General features: G+C 46.9%; 1 long non-coding RNA gene across 1 annotated transcript; it reads left to right on the top strand.

Annotated features, from left to right (window-relative positions):
• Positions 1–17,029: 17,029 nt before the first annotated feature.
• On the top strand, positions 17,030–17,252 carry LOC120695927. The gene is made up of 2 exons (XR_005683950.1): positions 17,030–17,105; positions 17,178–17,252. It is a non-coding gene; the product is annotated as an uncharacterized LOC120695927 (long non-coding RNA).
• Positions 17,253–17,676: the final 424 nt, after the last annotated feature.

Raw genomic sequence — 17,676 nt, 5'->3', positions numbered from 1 at the left:
GCACGGTCCATCGGCCACAGCACCTCCACGGCAGCTCACGGTCGACACTTGACGCCCGTGTACCTGCAATCCAAAGACCAAGCGCACGATCACACCGCACGGTTGACAATTCACTCATCACAAGCAGGATAGAGTACTTAACATTCCTCAATCTCCCCCTTGATGAGTGCATTGTCAACACACCACAAACAAACCAAGATTGAAACAAAAACATTGAAGAACAAAGAAGCAAGAGAGAACTTGAACAAGTGACAAAAGCTCGAATGAAGCAACAAGTCACTTGACCAAGCAAAGATCAATCCCCTCAGACAAGGGCAACGGCTCGACGCAATCGATCAAACACAGGCATGACTCCTCAAAGACAGAGGCAGGGCTCGACACAGTCATGCCAGAAGCGAAAGGAAAACCAGGAGCTAAACAAAGCAGAAACTCCATGCATTTCCCCCTTACCAGTGCAACTCTCACCACATGTATGCACTCTCAAATCCCTGTGCACAACAAGTTTCCTGTTTGTTCGATCACTAACTTCTTCCCCTTGTTGGCACATGCACACATCAAGGCTTAGACCAAAAACTCCCCCTGAAACTTAGACTCCCCCTGAACATATGCTACGCAATGAATGCAATGCAGGAGGTGTAAGTGAAAGCATTCAGGGATACAAAGATATGAGCAACAACTAGTCACAAGCACGTGTGCCTCCATAAACAAGACCTGCATCTAGCTCAACAGGGTATATCAAATCAGTCTAGAGCTAGGCAAGTTCCAGTTTAGGAGAAATAAAAGCATCACCCTTGATCTAGCACTAGCAAGTAGAGAGTGAAAGACAGTGCTAATCAAACTCATACAGGTAAGCCAAAAACATTCAAAGCATGTTGTAAACATTGATTTTGCAATCTCATTATATCAAGTAATTTTAATGCCAGGGGTTGAAAGTTTATCATGCTTTACTTAGCAACGATGCCAAGCCTATGCCAAAGGCAATCAGAAGCTTAAGACACTCATTTCAGTTATGCACAGCCTTGCCCGGGTTCTCACAAGTGCAAAGTGAGCCGTCCCGAAAGCGCGATCAGTGCGACAAGCAATCCCACCTGGATCTTTCCAATCCAATTCAAGCACAATTCAAGCAATTTTATCAATTTTAGATCATATCAAGTATGAATTGCTGAACGAAAGGCTACACTAGCATGAATGAGACAGCAAAGCATATCAACACGCCCTAAGATGCTAGTAGCCAAGATAGGGTGACCATGTTTTCAAATTTTCAAATCAAAATAGCTTAACTCAGATAATGTCATATACACAGTTGAGCAAGCTATACATGATCACATTTATAAACTCACACTAGCAAGCACTAGAAGATCATAACAATGTATACAAGAATGCTAGTGCAAGTGAGGCAATGCAAAATACATAAATGTACAATGCATATGCACAATGCAACTACCAAACCTAGAAAACGAAGAGAAAAACAAACAAGACCTACAAAGCTAACCAAAGAAAAGTCAGCGATCAAAAGGGGTAACAAACCCCAAGCTCCCCTCGCAAGCGAGCAAAGGTGTCCTGCTCAAGAGGTTTGGTGAGGATATCTGCGGTTTGCCTCTCTGAAGGGACATGGATCAAGTCTATGTGGCCTCTCTCATGGTTATCTCGCAGGAAGTGGAACCGGATATCTATGTGTTTGGTTCTGGAGTGTAGGACAGGGTTCTTTGCAATATTAATAGCGGACATATTGTCTACAAAGATGGGAACCCTATCAAAACTCAGTCCATAATCCTGTAAGGTTTGTTTCATCCAAAGGATCTGGGAGCAGTAGCTAGCGGAGGCAACATACTCAGCTTCTGTGGAAGAAAGTGCTACGCTATCCTGCTTGCGAGAGGACCAAGACACCAAAGATGTACCGAGAAATTGACAAGTGCCGGATGTCGACTTGCGATCCAACCGACACCCACCAAAGTCGGCATCAGAAAAGCCCACTAAAACCAGAGAAGAATCCGCAGAGTACCAAAGACCAAATTCAAGGGTGAATTTCAGATACCTGAAGATGCATTTCACCACCTGCCTGTGGGAGGTGCGCGGCGAAGCCTGGTACCGCGCACAGAGGCCGACGCCGAACTGAATGTCCGGCCGCATCGCCGTCAGGTACAGGAGGGAGCCGATCATGCTCCTGTACTCCGTATGGTCCACCGCCTCACCGTCCAAGTCCTTATCAAGCGCCGTCGAAGTGCTGATTGGAGTCGGCTGAGAAGACAAGTCACTCATGTCGAACTTTCGCAGCAAGTCCTTGGTGTACTTCGCTTGATGGATGAACGTGCCCTGAGGAGTTTGCTTGATCTGCAGCCCGAGGAAGAACTGCAGCTCACCCATCATGCTCATCTCGAACTCCCTGGACATCTGCTCAGAAAACTTGGAGACAAGAGCGTGAGAAGAGCCACCAAAGATGATATCATTCACGTAAATCTGAATCAACAGAAAGTCAGAGCCAGAGCGCATGAGGAATAAGGTTTTGTCAACACATCCCATTTTAAGACCTTGAGCAAGCAAGAAGGTTTTAAGCCTATCGTACCAAGCTCTAGGCGCTTGTTTCAAACCATAAAGAGCTTTCTGAAGTTTGTAAACACGGTTTGGAAACTTGGGATTTTCAAAGCCAGGGGGTTACTTCACTTAAACCTCTTCTTCAATAAAACCATTTAAGAAGGCAGATTTCACATCCATTTGAAAAACTTTAAAACCCTTGGAAGCAGCAAATGCAAGAAAGATCCGAATAGCTTCCAAACGAGCAACTGGGGCAAAAGTTTCCTCAAAATCAATCCCTTCTTTTTGGCAAAACCCCTGGGCAACAAGACGAGCCTTGTTTCGGACAACCATCCCATCCCCACCCTGCTTGTTTTTGAAAACCCACTTCGTTCCGATGGGATTTCAAGCAGGTGGAGGCTCGACTAAAACCTACACTTGGTTTCTTTCAAAATTTTTAAGTTCCTCATGCATGGCATTGAACCAATTGGAGTCAGAAAGTGTGTGTCCAACATCTATGGGCTCAAAAGAGGCAACAAAAGCTGAATGAGCAAACCAGCGATACTTGTTACCTTGCACCATGTGACTCGCTCATTGAGGTCACCTAGCATTTGTTGAGGTGGATGACGACGCTGAATGTGTCGCGGTGCTTCCCTTGTCGAAGTCGCCTCCTCCTCAACTGAAGCTGGTGCCTCCTCAGGTGCAGCTGGGGAAGGCTGAGTCACCTGCTCGATCGGCCCCCGTGAAGTAGATGTAGTCGGATCGGGGCCATCGTCATCGTCCGAGCTCGTGGTGGAGGCTGCTTGGTCCACAGCACGCGTGGTAGCCTCAGCATCACCCTCCGCAGCTTCTTCCTCCTCATCTTCAAAGATGGAGGTGCCGAGCTCATCATCTCCTGCAACTTCAAAGACAGAAGCATTGCACGTGTAGTCTTGTCGAAAGTGACTTCACAAGTCTCTCTGACGATGTTAGAATCAATAAGCAACACACGGCATGCTCTGGAATGAGAAGCATAACCGAGAAAAATGCCGTCAGACGAGCGAGACTCAAACTATCAAGATTTCCTTCTTTCAGCACAAAGCACCGGCAACCGAAAACTCTGAGATGGTCAACACGGGGCTGGCGTCCGAATCGCAACTCATAAGAAGTCTTGTGGATGAAAGCACGCAAGAAAATGCGGTTGGACACATAACAAGCGGTATTAACCGCCTCAGCCCAGTACTTTCGAGGAGTCCTATGCTCGTCGAGCATCATCCTCGCCATCTCAACTAGCGTCTGATTCTTCCGTTCTACAACTCCATTCTGCTGTGGAGTATAGGGAGAAGAATACTGGTGTTCAAGCCCTTGATCACTGCAAAAGGTGTCAAAACGAGCATTTTTGAATTCTATGCCATTATCACTGCGAATCGCTCGCATGGCCTGGGGTAGCTCGTTTTTCAACCTCAAGATCAAGTCTCGAACAAACTCGAAAGCCTCATCCTTGGTTCTCATGAAAAGACCCAAGAATAGCGAGAAAATTCATCCACGATCACAAGAACGTACCACTTGCCACCAACAGACAGCACCCGAGAAGGACCAACAGTGTCCATGTGTAGCAACTCTCCAGGGTGAGCGGTCATCACCTGATTGACAGGCGGATGAGAAGCGGCAATCATCTTCCCGTGGCGACACGGATGGCAAACAAGGTCCTTTTCAAACTTCAATTTGGGCAATCCTCGGATTAGGTCAAGTGAGCTAAGTCTAGACAACAAGTCGAAGCTCAAATGTCCAAGTCTCCTATGCCACTTCCACAGATCAGAAGAAGGACCAGCCAACAAGCAACAAGAAGGGCCAAAAGGAGTTCCAGAGAAATCGACCAAGAAAACTCGGTCACGAGGAACGATCCGGCAAATCAGGTCTCCTCTGGAATCCAAAACTCGAGAACAACCCTCCTTAAAGCGAACTTCAAACCCCTCATCAAGAAGTTGCGAAACAGATAGCAAATTAAAGCCAAGATTCGAAACCAAAGCAACCTCTCTCAGGGTGAAGCGATCAGAAACTCTAACAGCGCCAGCACCACGTACCTTGCCCTTACCATTATCCCCAAAAATGATGTATTCTTTGTGGCACATTGGGGTGAGGCTGGAGAACCATTTGTCATTCCCGGTCATATGGCGCGAACAACCAGAGTCCATGATCCACCTGTTCTCCAAGCCTCCGACCTGCACATCAGTAGTGAGACAAGGGGTGAGCAAATGTCTCAACACTGGGGTTAGCAAAGTGAGAAGCAAACCAGTGTCGAGCCATTTGCTCTACAGAAGGGTTAGCGAAATCAGTCAAAGCGTATCCCCTGTCCCGTCTACTGCGAGGCTGACGACCACCACCGCGAGGAAAGCGTGGTGCATCGTAACCTCCTCCAAAGCCTCGGTCCCGTGGTCCATAGCCGTACTGAGGATGACCAGGAGCACGACCGGCAAAGCGACCACCCGCTGGAGCACGGTAACCACTACCGTCTCCCTGTCATCCACCTACACAGCGCACCCTAGCATCTTGCCTACCACCACGCCGAGGAGGACCATGCACCCGAGCAGAGTACATGTCTGGGTTGTGTCTCTCCTGCTCACGCCTCACAGCCCGCTTCCTCCTGAAGCAAAACTCCTCCAGGTGACCCTCTCTGTCACAGTACTTGCAGTGGTACCTCACCTCTCTCCTGGAAGGTGGAGGCCTCGCCTGCGGACGGGGAGGAGCAGCCCCCTTCTTCTGGGCAACCTGGGCTGTGGCAGCAGGGAGCGTATCGAGTGGATTCCTCAGCTCATTAGGCTTTGGAACCCAAACCTGCTTCTATGGAGGTGCTTTCGATGGTTCTTTAAGCACACCATCCACGGGGTCAACAAGTGAAGGCTGTGTGCTCGTGCTAGCAGTGTTCAGAGCACTTGGAGCTCCAGCAGCCTTGCCGATCTTACCATACAACTTGTCAAAGTCTGCCTTCGTGTATGTGTAACCGACCCCAAACCCATCACCACGCTTGAACTGCTTGATTATCATGCCCAACTGTGGCTCACTAGCAGAGACCCCACTAAGAATCGCCCTAAGATAGGTATTCTCATTCTCCAAATTGGCTTTCTCTACCGCAAAATTATCCAAATCAGAGATCAAACCATGGCAAACATGACAATCAATAGGTGGGCTAGACTCCCCAACCTTAATCTTCCCCAAAGACTTAATCAAGGCGTTCTTCTCATCTAGCTCCGACCTAAGCGTGGGACAAAGCTTACAAGCACCAAGCAGAACAAGCCTAGATCTAAGCTCCTCTAGTTCACAAACAACAGTGGCAAACTTAGACTGCAAAGAAGCTAGATCAGACTTAAAGATAGGACACTCATCACATTCAAGCACATCACTAACAATGGGAGCGTCCTTAACCAGTTCAAGTTTATGCTTTGCCTTGGCTAGCTCGTGAGACACGTCAGAAAGCGAGGTCTTGGCAACATCCAAGTTCGTGACGTTCTCATCATGCTTGGCATGGAGAGCAACAAGATCATTCATGTGAGATATGCAGCCAGCACACTCATCCTCTCTAGATTTCTCCCTAGCACAAGGCAGCTCAGCCCTAAGCTTTCTACGCACTCTAGTTGCTTCCTTAAGCAGCCTCTTCTGGTTGTCGAGAGCGGCGTACAACTCCCTAATCTCAGTATCAAGGAGGTCGATGGTGGAGTTTACCTCTGAATCATTCTCAGATCCAGGAGAAGAGTCGACGTGCATCGGTGTAGCATGTTCACCTGAAGACGCACGAGCACCATTTGCTTCACCTGCCATGGTGCAGAAGCCCTTGCGCCGACCGGCCGCCAAGCAAAGGCCGATGAAGCCGGTGGCATCCTTGTCCCGCTTCTTCTTCTTCTTCTTGTCATCGTCGTCGGAGGTCGGTGAAGAAGAGCGGTCGGTGTCGGAGCTCTTGTCGAGGTCACTGAGCTGCGTCAGGAAAGCCTTCTCCCGCTTCTTGGCCTTGTACTGGAAGCGCTTCTTTAGCGACTCCTTGTTGAAGCGTCCTCCCTGGTCACGACTACGGTGCTTGTGGCGCCGACGCTGCTTGTTGGAGCCTCCCTCATCACAGTGGCGGTGGCGGTAGTAGTCGGGGTTGTTGTTCTGGCCACCGCCGGACTTCTTGGGACACTCGGCGATGAAGTGGTTCGGATCGCCGTAGTGGTAGCACCCGGGGTACTTCCATCTCTGCCAGTTGTGGTAGACACACTGGAACTTGCTGATGAGAAGGCACAAGTCATCGTCGCCCAGTGTCTCTAGCTGCTCATCTGTAACAGAGGGCAGAGAGGCGTGAGAAAAGCCAAGAGCAGAGTTAGCGTTAGAGCTCGATCCACCTGGGCCAGTCACAAGAGCGACGCTCTTGGAAGGAGGGGCACTATTGAGCTTGGCTCATGTCTGGTTATCCACCTCCGTGGCCTTGAGCTTGCTGAAAAGCTCATTCACGGTCAGAGTCTCATAGCCAGCAGACTCGATGATCGTGTTCACCTTGAGATCCCACATAGAGCGGTCAAGTGCGTAGAGCAACTTGAGGGCCTTCTCATGCTCTATGTACTCAAGGGCATCAGCAGATCTGTTCGCATTGACTTTGTTCACAATCAATTGAAACCGACTGAACATGTCGCCAATGCTCTCACCCGGCCCCTGTGTGAAATTCTCATATTCACGCCGGTGAGTCTCGAACAGTCTGGCCTTGACATGAGGTGTGCCCTCGTGGTAGTTCTCAAGACACGTCCAAACTTTGTAGGCTTCCTGAAAACCCTGGATGTGTGAGAACTCCGCACAAGAAACTCTAGGAACAAGGCATTGACATCCTTGGCGTTAGCCTCATGCTCGGACACCTGAAGAGGTGTGGTCCGAACGGCAAGAACCTCGTAAGCCTGGTTCTTGGTAATCTCCCAAACCTCGGCTCCCATGCTTTGCAAGAAGGCTCGCATACGCACCTTCCAATAAGCATAGTCCTCGCCGGCAAACATAGGGATCTTACCAAGACTCGCCATGGTCGCCAAATAGTTTTCGAACTGATCAAGGTACTGAAAACCTTAACCAAGCTTTGCTACCAATTGAGGGACCGAAAAGGCGACCAGAGGGGGGGGTGAACGGGAGCCGATAAAAATTTATCGCAAACGGAAGCTCGGCTTATGATTCCCTAAAACACACCCAACCCTAACATCCTAGATGAAGTGTGTTGTAGCTATGGAGAAGCTACACCAACACAAAACAACCTTAGGAACAAGCAAGAACCAATTCGGAACAAATCACGAACAAACAGCGCAAGAATAGCACGGTATAACTCACCGGTTGATCCGACGCACTGATTTGAACAGCGTCGGTTCAACCGATGAGCAGAGCCGGCAGCAGAGAGAAACGAGCGTCGGTTGATCCGACGTAGAGCTTAACACGGCGTCGGTTCAACCGGTGTTAGCACACACTGGATGATCCGGCAAAATCAAATCCAAACGATAGTGCAGTTGTCCAGAGGAACTACAAAATGACTTAACGACCACCGGTTAAACCGACGCTAGCAACACCAAAACGCCGGTGCAGTTGTCCAGAGGAGCAACAATTCGAAACCACATGAGCACCGGTTTAACCGACGACTAGGAAAAAGTATACACCGGTTAAACGAGCAAAACAACAAATTCAGTGGTAGCACCAGTTGATCCGATGCATGCAGAGTTTGATACACCGGTGCAACCACCGAAAACCCCAAAAACCCTAACAAGTGAAAACTTCACTCACCGGTTGATCCGACGCAATAGAATGTGATCGTCGGTTCAACCGGCGATAATGAAAAATCCTGCCCGAGCAGAATAGGGTTTCTCCAGTCTGCAAACTTTGAAAAACTTGATGATTTGACAATCAAATCAAGTCCAAAGGAGCTCAAATTTTGGGGTGATGAAGATGATGACTTCAAGAACACATCCCCAAAAGATTTCGACGAAAGTCCACACGGATTAAGAGGAATCGAAAGAAATCGGAGTAAAAGCGGGGTTTTCTCTAGAACGCAAAAACTTCGATTCGTAGAGACTCGTGATTCCAAGGATTGTAGCACTTGGCTAGAAGGATTAGAATCACTTCAAAGAGTCACAAAATCATCAAGAACCAAGCCATCAACTCGTGCTCATGAATCGACAAAGGAAAATCAAAATTCAAGCAAACGAGGCTCAAGATGAATGAAAATGAAGTGAATTCAAAACCCCAGAGGGAACAAGGAGGGAAGGGCCTCCTTTCCCGATCAAATCACGTACAAAGTCTTCACAAATCCATGGCTAAAATCTTAACCTCTAGAGAGGAGAATGGAGGAACAGGGAGGAGAGGAAGAGGGCGCCAGGGAGGAGACGGCTGGCTCTGTCCCGGGAAAAGAGAGAGCAAGAAGAGAGTGAGGAGGGAGAGAGATATTTATCCCCCACTAACTCTAGACTAAAAGACTAAACTACCCCTAGACTCTAATAGACACTAGAAAGCCTGTAGGGGCAAAACCAAAAAAGATACAAGAACTCATCCGACGGTCGAGGTTCTTTCTTCAAGTCGAAGTCTTCTCCGCGATGCCGTCGTGTGGATGAAGATCCGGTCCGCGGTTTTGGGGGGTCCGCGAAACCCAGGTAGGTGGCCGGTTTTGAGAAAACCACCAAAACTCCACGCGCGGAAAGATTCCCACCTCCACGTCGTGGCCCTAGATGCCGTTCCCGCCTCGGCCTTCTGACGGCCCTAGACGCCACCCGATGCCCGTCACCTCCTCGCCCGCAGCGAGGCCCTAGACGCCGTCGACGCCCATCGCCTCCGTCAGTCCCGAGACCGATGCCCGTGCCTCCAGAACTTGGCGTCTTCAACCACCGTCCGCCTCCTTGGTTTTGTGGTGCAAACCAAGAAACCCGCCTTCCGTCGCCGCTTGCGCCCTCGATCCAGGAGTGGACGCCACAACTGCCGCCCGGCATGAGCTCCGGTCCCGGCTGCCCTTCACCGCCGTCCACCGCACGGTCCATTGGCCACAGCACCTTCACGGCAGCTCACGGTCGACACTTGACGCCCGTGTACCTGCAATCCAAATACCAAGCGCACGATCACACCGCACAGTTGACAATTCACTCATCACAAGCAGGATAGAGTACTTAACATTCCTCAGAAACGAGTTGCGTTTGAGTATTCTTTGCCAACAGCTCTTTGCCAAGCAGGTGGAAGCCACTGGTCAGGCAGCTGCTCAATTGACGCTCGATATGAATATATGATGTCTGACAGTGACACGGACAACAAACTCAGTGTGTTCTAGAGCAGGTGCTCGGTTTAGCCGTCCAAGGCCAACACCAACACCACAGAGAGACTTCTACTCGCTGAGCATAGGTTGGCGTTCCACACCCTGGTCGGGATGGGGGTCACATTCCGCGTTCAGTGCTACCCAAAATGCAGTTCCCTCTATTCACCGGAGAGCATCCGACGACATGGAGAGACAAGTGCCTGGATTACTTTCGCATTGCTAACATTGAAGAGTATGTGGGTTACAGCAGCTGCTCTGCATTTTGACTAAAATGCTGCTAAGTGGCTACAATTGTACAAGAAGCAACACCACCTTGATGCCACTTGGGATCAGTTTGCTGATGCAGTTGAGGCACAGTTTGGGCAATATGAATACAGAGATGCTCTGGATGATTTGTTGGAGCTCAGACAGACTGGATCAGTGGAGCAATATGCAAAGCAATTTGAAGATTTATAGTACCAAATCTGCATGTAGAACAGTGGTTATGATCCGATGTTCTTCATTTCCAAGTTTATCAATGGTTAAACGCCCCTGCTCCTCAAAGAAAAAAAAACGAGCTCTCTGGGTTGAAGACATATTTTGTTCTGCCCTGACGTGATTATTGTACTCCACAAATTCCAGAGATGCACCACCTCAGTTTTGGTAACCGTTCAATTGCTTATTTCTTTGAGGAACCATGATTCTCTCCTAGCCATCTACTAAGTTTTAGCATGAAGCAACAGTTCACAGTGCCATAGCCTATTTCCTTTTGCCTCCCGTTCCCTACTAGACACGAGAATTTCTGTTAATTTCTTCTCTCACGGCCACATCTCACCTGCTCTCTTTCTCATCCATCTTGATTGTATGTCAAGTGAATGGACATACGATCGAGGAAGCAAGGTAGGCTAGCAACAAATATATAATGCTATACCATGTGAAGGGCCGCATCGTATAACGGTACACTTGTAGAGTCGAGTCATACACTAGTTATTTTTGGTTGGTGTGGAATTTCAGATTGTGTTAATGGACTAATCGTCATAGTTTGATACTAGCACAATGGAGTTTAATTTTGTGGTGGCATCAAAACTATTGGTGGCCTTCAACTCTATGTCAGATCGTACATATATACCCATGCTCTCACCGTACGTATTTCTTCTATGACGAAGAGAGATTACTAGGTGAATTTGATGAAGGCCACTTATGTTTCATGCAGTTACATAAAGTACTCCCTTCTTCATATTCACAAGATGAATTTTTCGCTCAGACATTGACTAAAACTCCTCATTTGAAATTTTACAATGGTTGGGGAGGCATTTCATGTATCTAGATTCGTGGGGACAATATGAGAGAAGGCGTTGAGAGGCGTCAACGAGGAGGCGTCAGGATGCGCTAAATGTGTCTATGGTCGGTGGGCCAATATGAGGTGACGAGAGATTACGCTGTTAGAGTGTCTGTCTACTCATGACTGTTGTGAAAGGCTTCCACTTCCTGAAGCCAAACTCTAACCAGGAGGATGCATAACAATGTTGGTCTTTCTCCATTGTTAATATTATCTTACACTACTACAAAAAACAATTAACCACGACCTTTAAAAATGGCCTCGGAGGTGGGGCACATTTTTTAACTGCCTCGGTTGATGCCTCTGATAAACCGAGGCGGTCATTTATTATTAATCGAAGCGGTTTCAAAAAACCACCTCTAAAAATCCATTAACCGAAGCGGACGCCTTACAAAGGCCCGCTTCGGTTAATAGACTGAGCCCAATAGAAGCCCATATGAGCCCAGTAGCTGAGAAGAGTTTATAAATAAATCAAAACCCTAACCCACTCACCTCTCCCTCTCCCAGCAGCACTTCTCTCTCTGTCTCTGGTTGCGCCCAGCTCCTCCCCAGCGGGCCGCGGCGCCCAACTCCTTCACCTCCCACGCGGCGCCCAGCTCCTCCCCAGGCGCCCCCAAAGCTCGCGCCCCTCTCTCCCTACAGCATCGCCCCTCCCCTTCTTCTCTCCGGCGAGCATGGGGTCAAGAGGCCACAGTGAGAGGGCCATGGTGCCTGTGCAGCAGCGCCGCTCCGGCGAGCAGTGGTCAGGGCGCTGCGGCGGTGCTACGGTGAGCGGCGCGGTGCGGGGGGGGGGGGGGGGGGGGAGGGCGAGCGAACCGGTGGCGCTGTGGCCAGTGGCGCATTGGGACGGATTCGGCGGTGCTGTGGTGAGTGGCGCTTCGGCCACCGACACCCCCTCCCTCCATCGCCCCTGCTCTGAGCGGATCTAATGGCGGAGTGAACGGCGGTGGGCCCATGGCAAAGCCGGCGCAGCCGAGGCTGCCAGTGGTGGCAGTGTGAGCGGTGGGGTCCATGGCGGAGCGGGCACGCCGAGGCCGCCGGATCTGGTTGCGGTGGTCGGCGGGACGTGGCGGGCTTGGCAAGCTTTTTCTTTTTTTATTTTTTTATTCTATTTACCGAGGTGCGCAACACAACCGTCTCGGTTAATTCCACAATTAACTGTGACGTTAGCTCCGAGGCAGTTGCAAAAACCGTCTCGGATAATGCTTTTTACCCGCCTCAGTAAAGATTTGTGTAGTAGCACTACTAGAGAATTGGCCATTGCCAACGGGCTATCACCGCCGGTTCAACATGAACCGGCGGTGATAAGGTATCACCGCCGGGTCTATAGTAGGTGGCCGTAGTGGTGGTTGGAACTGGCGGTGATGCTGATTATCACCGCCGGTTCGTGTTACGAACCGTTTTTGATGTCCTGCGAGCATATCACCGCCGGTTTGTAACACGAACCGGCGGTGATAAGCAGTATCACCAACGGTTCGTCTTTAGAACCGGCGGTGATAAGCCTGTACAGTACAAAACCCCAACTCCTCCTTCCTCCCACCACCTTTCTTCTCCAGCCCGACGGCCACACCTCTCTCCTCCATTGTTGCTGCCGGATTTTGCCGAAATTCTCATGAAACCTCACCATTCTTGATGTATTGGCTCCACCAACTTATTCTAAGGTTAGTAGCCATCAATTCATTGGCTTTGTACCCATTTTCTTGGGATTAATCATGCATTTCGTGATGAATTGATCAAGGAGGGCTTTTTTCTCCATTTTTGGATCATTTCTCATCATTGGGGCTTCTTTTTTTGTTGTTTGAGTGAACCAACTTGTGATAGGTTTGTAGCTAGCAACCCATTTGATTCATAGCCTTTATCTTAGGATTAGTCATTCATTTTGTGATGAATTGATCAAGGAGAGACTCTTTTTCTTCACTTTAGGATAATTTCTCATGAACACTCATCATGAAGTCATCATGGAGGCTCATTAAATTTTGAGGACTGGACTTCACATATTTGATTGAAGGTAAGAACTAGCTCTTTATGGTTAGATTGTTGTCATAATTGCGATGATTGGGATGTAAGGGGTCTTTCTTAATTAGTTTATAGGATATTTATTAATTGTGATGATCGAGATGTAAATGCTTTTTCTTAATTAATTTAGATGGCATTTCTTAGTTTTGATGATAAGGAACTTGACAAAAATTGAAGTAGATATTTTAATTATTGAAGTAAAGCCTCTTTCTTAATTGATTTAGATGGCCCTTAAAGTGTGATATTTGTTACGAAACTTGATAAACTGAAAATCTATGTGTTGAGATGATAATTTTACTAAATTCAGATTCTTGGATGTTTTCTTGTGTGCATAGATGAATCGAGGTTGGATGTACGGTACAAAGGCTGGAAATTTGGATTTTGTCAATGGTGTGGACTCGTTTGTGCAGACTGCCAAGGCACACAAGAATCTACAAGATGATGGCTACGTGTATTGCCCATGCATTGATTGCAAAAATCAGAAGCAGTTTGGCAATGTTGAGCAGATCCGCTTTCATCTGTTATTTAGAGGTTTTATGCCCAACTACCAAGTTTGGAACAAGCACGGTGAGGTTGGTGAGACAATGCACTCCGTCCATGAGGACAGGCATGAAACAGTGGAGGAAACAACTAACCCGGAAATAGTAGAGGAAACCGGACATGAAAGCGTAAATGAAACCATGCAGGAAACATTAGTTGCTGATGATGTTGTGGATGCACTAGACCAGATGATACGTGATGGGGAACCGGACTTTCTTGACGAAAAGAATCTGAAGAAGTTGGAGCAGATGAGGATAGATGCAAGACCACTTTACCCAAGTTGCAGCGTGTCTAAACTTGAAGCAAACCTGATGCTATTGGAGATGAAGTCTAGTAATGGTTTGTCAGACAAGGGATTTGATGATTTGTTAAGCTTATTGCAGAAGTTGCTGCCAAGCCCTAACGGGTTGCCTGAAAACACATACCAGGCGAAGCAAATGATTTGCCCAATGGGACTGGAGGTACAAAAGATCCATGCATGCTCTAAGGATTGCATCTTGTATCACGGCAAATATGAAGACTTGGATGCATGTCCAGTGTGCTCAGCTACACGGTACAAATGTCCTGAATCGGCATTGTCAATGAAAGGTGACCGCAACAAACGACCACCTGCCAAGGTCGTCTGGTATTTTCCTATCATTCCTCGTTTGAAACAGTTGTTTGCAAACGCGAAGACTGCCAAGCTGATGAGGTGGCATGCCAAAGATCGACTCGTTGATGGGCATCTCAGACACCCTGTAGATGGTTCACAGTGGAGAGCTATCAACTACAAATACAAGAATCGGTTTGCAATGGAAATAAGAAACATAAGATTCGGTTTGAGTACGGATGGGATGTGTCCTTTTAACATGGTGAGCAGCAAACACAGTACGTGGCCTGTAACTCTTTGCATATACAACCTTCCTCCTTGGTTGTGTATGAAGCGGACCTACATCATGATGCCATTACTAATCCAAGGGCCAAAACAACCTGGAAATGATATCGATGTTTATTTGGAACCACTGGTGGATGATCTAATGAAGTTGTGGAACGATGGTGTCAGGGTGTGGGATGAGTACAAGCGAGAACACTTCACTCTGAAGGTAATTTTGTTTGTAACAATCACAGACCTTCCCGGCCTTGGTAGCTTAGCAGGCCAAGTAACGAAGGGTTACAAGGGATGTGAGGTTTGTTTGGATGATACCGACGCAAGATGGTTGAAGAATAGCAACAAAATGGTTTACATGGGTCATCGTAGGTTCCTTCCAAAGGCTAACCCATATCGCCGGAACAAGAAATCCTTTGATGGTACAAGGGATGAACGTTTACCACCCAAGTTTCTAGATGGGAAGGAGATATACAAGAAGGTTAGTAAACTAAGAGTTGTACTAGGAAAGGGCAAAGGAAGTGTACCCGCTCCAGCTGATTCGTTGTGGAAAAAAATCCTTGTTCTGGAGACTCCCTTATTGGCAGGACTTGATTGTTCGTCACGCACTTGATGGCATGCATCTAACTAAAAATGTTACTGAGAGCACACTCGGAACATTAATGGCCATGAAAGGTAAAGGAAAAGACTCACTTGAAACTCGACAGGACCTGCAAGATATGAATGTCAGAAGTGAGCTGCATCCAATTACTCAACATGATGGGAAGACGAAGCTTCCGGTTGCATCTTGGACCTCAAAGAGAGCTAACTCCTCCTAGCCCTCCTAAAAAAAGGCGAACATCATCGAGAACACAGAAAATATCATCTCAGAAGCAATATTCAGAACCGGCAGAAAAGCCAGAGGGACCATGTGAAGGAACGGGCAAGAAACAGGTGAGTGGAAGCATAACATCGCTACTCAAAGAAAAAGGAAAGAAAGTAGAGGAGGACTTCATAGTCCCCAAAGGTGCAATGGACCATTTCTTAAACTTAATGAAAATGCCGCAAACTGGAAATAATCAACCTCCGCTTTCAGACTATGAGCGAACTATGAATATAGAGAGGTGGCGTGAAGGAACCCGAGCTGCACACAAGTTAAATGTAGCTGAACGGGCCGCATTTTGTGAACAAAACAACATGACAGAGTTAGAACTTCTTCAAATTGAGTATGGAGAAGATTGGTGGAAACAACCATTGCCACTACCACCGATTACCTGGAAATTTGAATTGGGGAAAGATCTGGTGGCCCCAGAACAAATCCCGAAGCTACCCACAAATCCCGAAGTTATCTTGATGAAGATCTTCATAAGGGGGAAGGCATAGTGTGGGTTGATTTCGAGCACTTGTATCATTTCTACCAACAGGGTGCTCTCGACGTCTCAATTATGACCTTGTGGACTGTGTAAGTATCCTCACTACTGATCATCTGTCGTCATTTATCACTCATTAGCATGTTTAACTTTTCATTATTTTTTTCTAGAATGGAGTCACACAAATGTAGACGATGTGGGATTAACAATATAGGCTTCTTGGACCCTAGCACCGTACATGAGAACACAGTCAATTTACCAAGTACCGTTGACTACTTGTACAAAGCTTTCCTCTCCATGCAGGATAAAAGATCCATACTTCTTTCATACAATTGCTTGTAAGTTTGTTTTTTAATTCCATATCAAAGTTATTCTCACCACGGTTATTATTAATTTGCTTTGTTGTGTCTTATATACAGTTATCATCATGTCCTACTCGATATCAGCCTTAACGATAGTCGAATCGAGGTTTATGACTCACGAAAGAGGCCATTATCACTAATCCAGCCCGTCATTGATGTCGTCAACAAGTAAAGCAAGTGAATTTATACGATATTTCAATGTCGTGTGTCTTATTCATGCAATTTCTATTTCATAATTTCGCTCATATATAGGGCCTTCGCTAAGTACCGTAAGAAAAGCAAAATCCATAGACCTTTTTGGGGAGACTTCACTGTAGAAGAGGCTAAATACATCCTCAAGCAGCCTCCGGGCAATGATCACTATGGGTTCTATGTAATGCATTACATGCACTGCTACACCGGCGATTGCAGAAGCGCCAAAATGGTTTGTATGAAATGGTTAATTGATATATGTTCTTGTGTCTTGAATTATCTAACTTGTCTAATATCTTGTTGTGTCATTTTTTTTCCAGAACACTGAGTTGGATTCACGTGAATTGCTCATGGGCGAGCTAGTAGCACTTCAAGAAGAACTAGCTGGATGGCTTGTGGACTACGTGGTGAAGCCAGGATCTGAGTACAGCATAATCTAGGTGTAATGTCTAGATCGTATCGTTCTTGTCAAGCATTGTAATATATTTGGTGTATGGACTAGATGTTCTTAAACTTGATGCGTGGACTCTATATTTTTTATTATGATGTTTCAACTCTCTCATTTGATTTCAATGTATAATATCTTATAGTTCAATTCTGCTGCAATAATTATGTATTATAAACTCAAGAGGGCCTTGAACTGTTGAAGGCAGCTATAGAAAAGGCTGGATACACTGGAAAGGTACCTCCTCTCTTCACTACTTACCTCATAATTCAACCTTCGTGTATTGTTGATTCAACCTATCCATGGCAGGTGGTTATTGGAATGGATGTTGCTGCTTCTGAATTCTTCAGTGAGAAGGATAAGACTTATGATCTTAATTTCAAGGAGGAAGTAAGAATTGCAACTTTTTATTAAGCCTTTTATTTACTTATAGCTGTTCTTTATGCTGTTGTTTATACTTCTTGCCATTTGAGCTGATAGATCTGTGTCATTGATTTACTTCATATTTAGCAATGTTCATTTCTTTATTCTAGCGGATTGCCCCTTTTGAGTTAAATTCTATGTTCCATCCACTTCTAAAGGCATTAGCTGAATATGGAAAAGATGTCTTGGGCATTAGTTGGGATGGAGGAGTATTTCATTGCAAGTTAACTTTTGAGTGCAAAAGAATTAGCTTACGATGCTGTTGCCTTTCATGCCTATGATATATGAGCTCAGGCATATGTAAAAAGTAATTCTGTAGATGCTTAATGCATGCCATATTATATAACACCTGGTTTGCTGATTCTACAAAAATGGTTGGTTCCAT

Source organism: Panicum virgatum, chromosome 2K, assembly GCF_016808335.1.
Source record: "Panicum virgatum strain AP13 chromosome 2K, P.virgatum_v5, whole genome shotgun sequence".
In the NCBI taxonomy this organism is placed as follows: Eukaryota; Viridiplantae; Streptophyta; class Magnoliopsida; order Poales; family Poaceae; genus Panicum; species Panicum virgatum.
The sequence above is the reverse complement of the archived record's forward strand: the minus strand, read 5'-3'. Positions and strand labels throughout refer to the sequence as shown.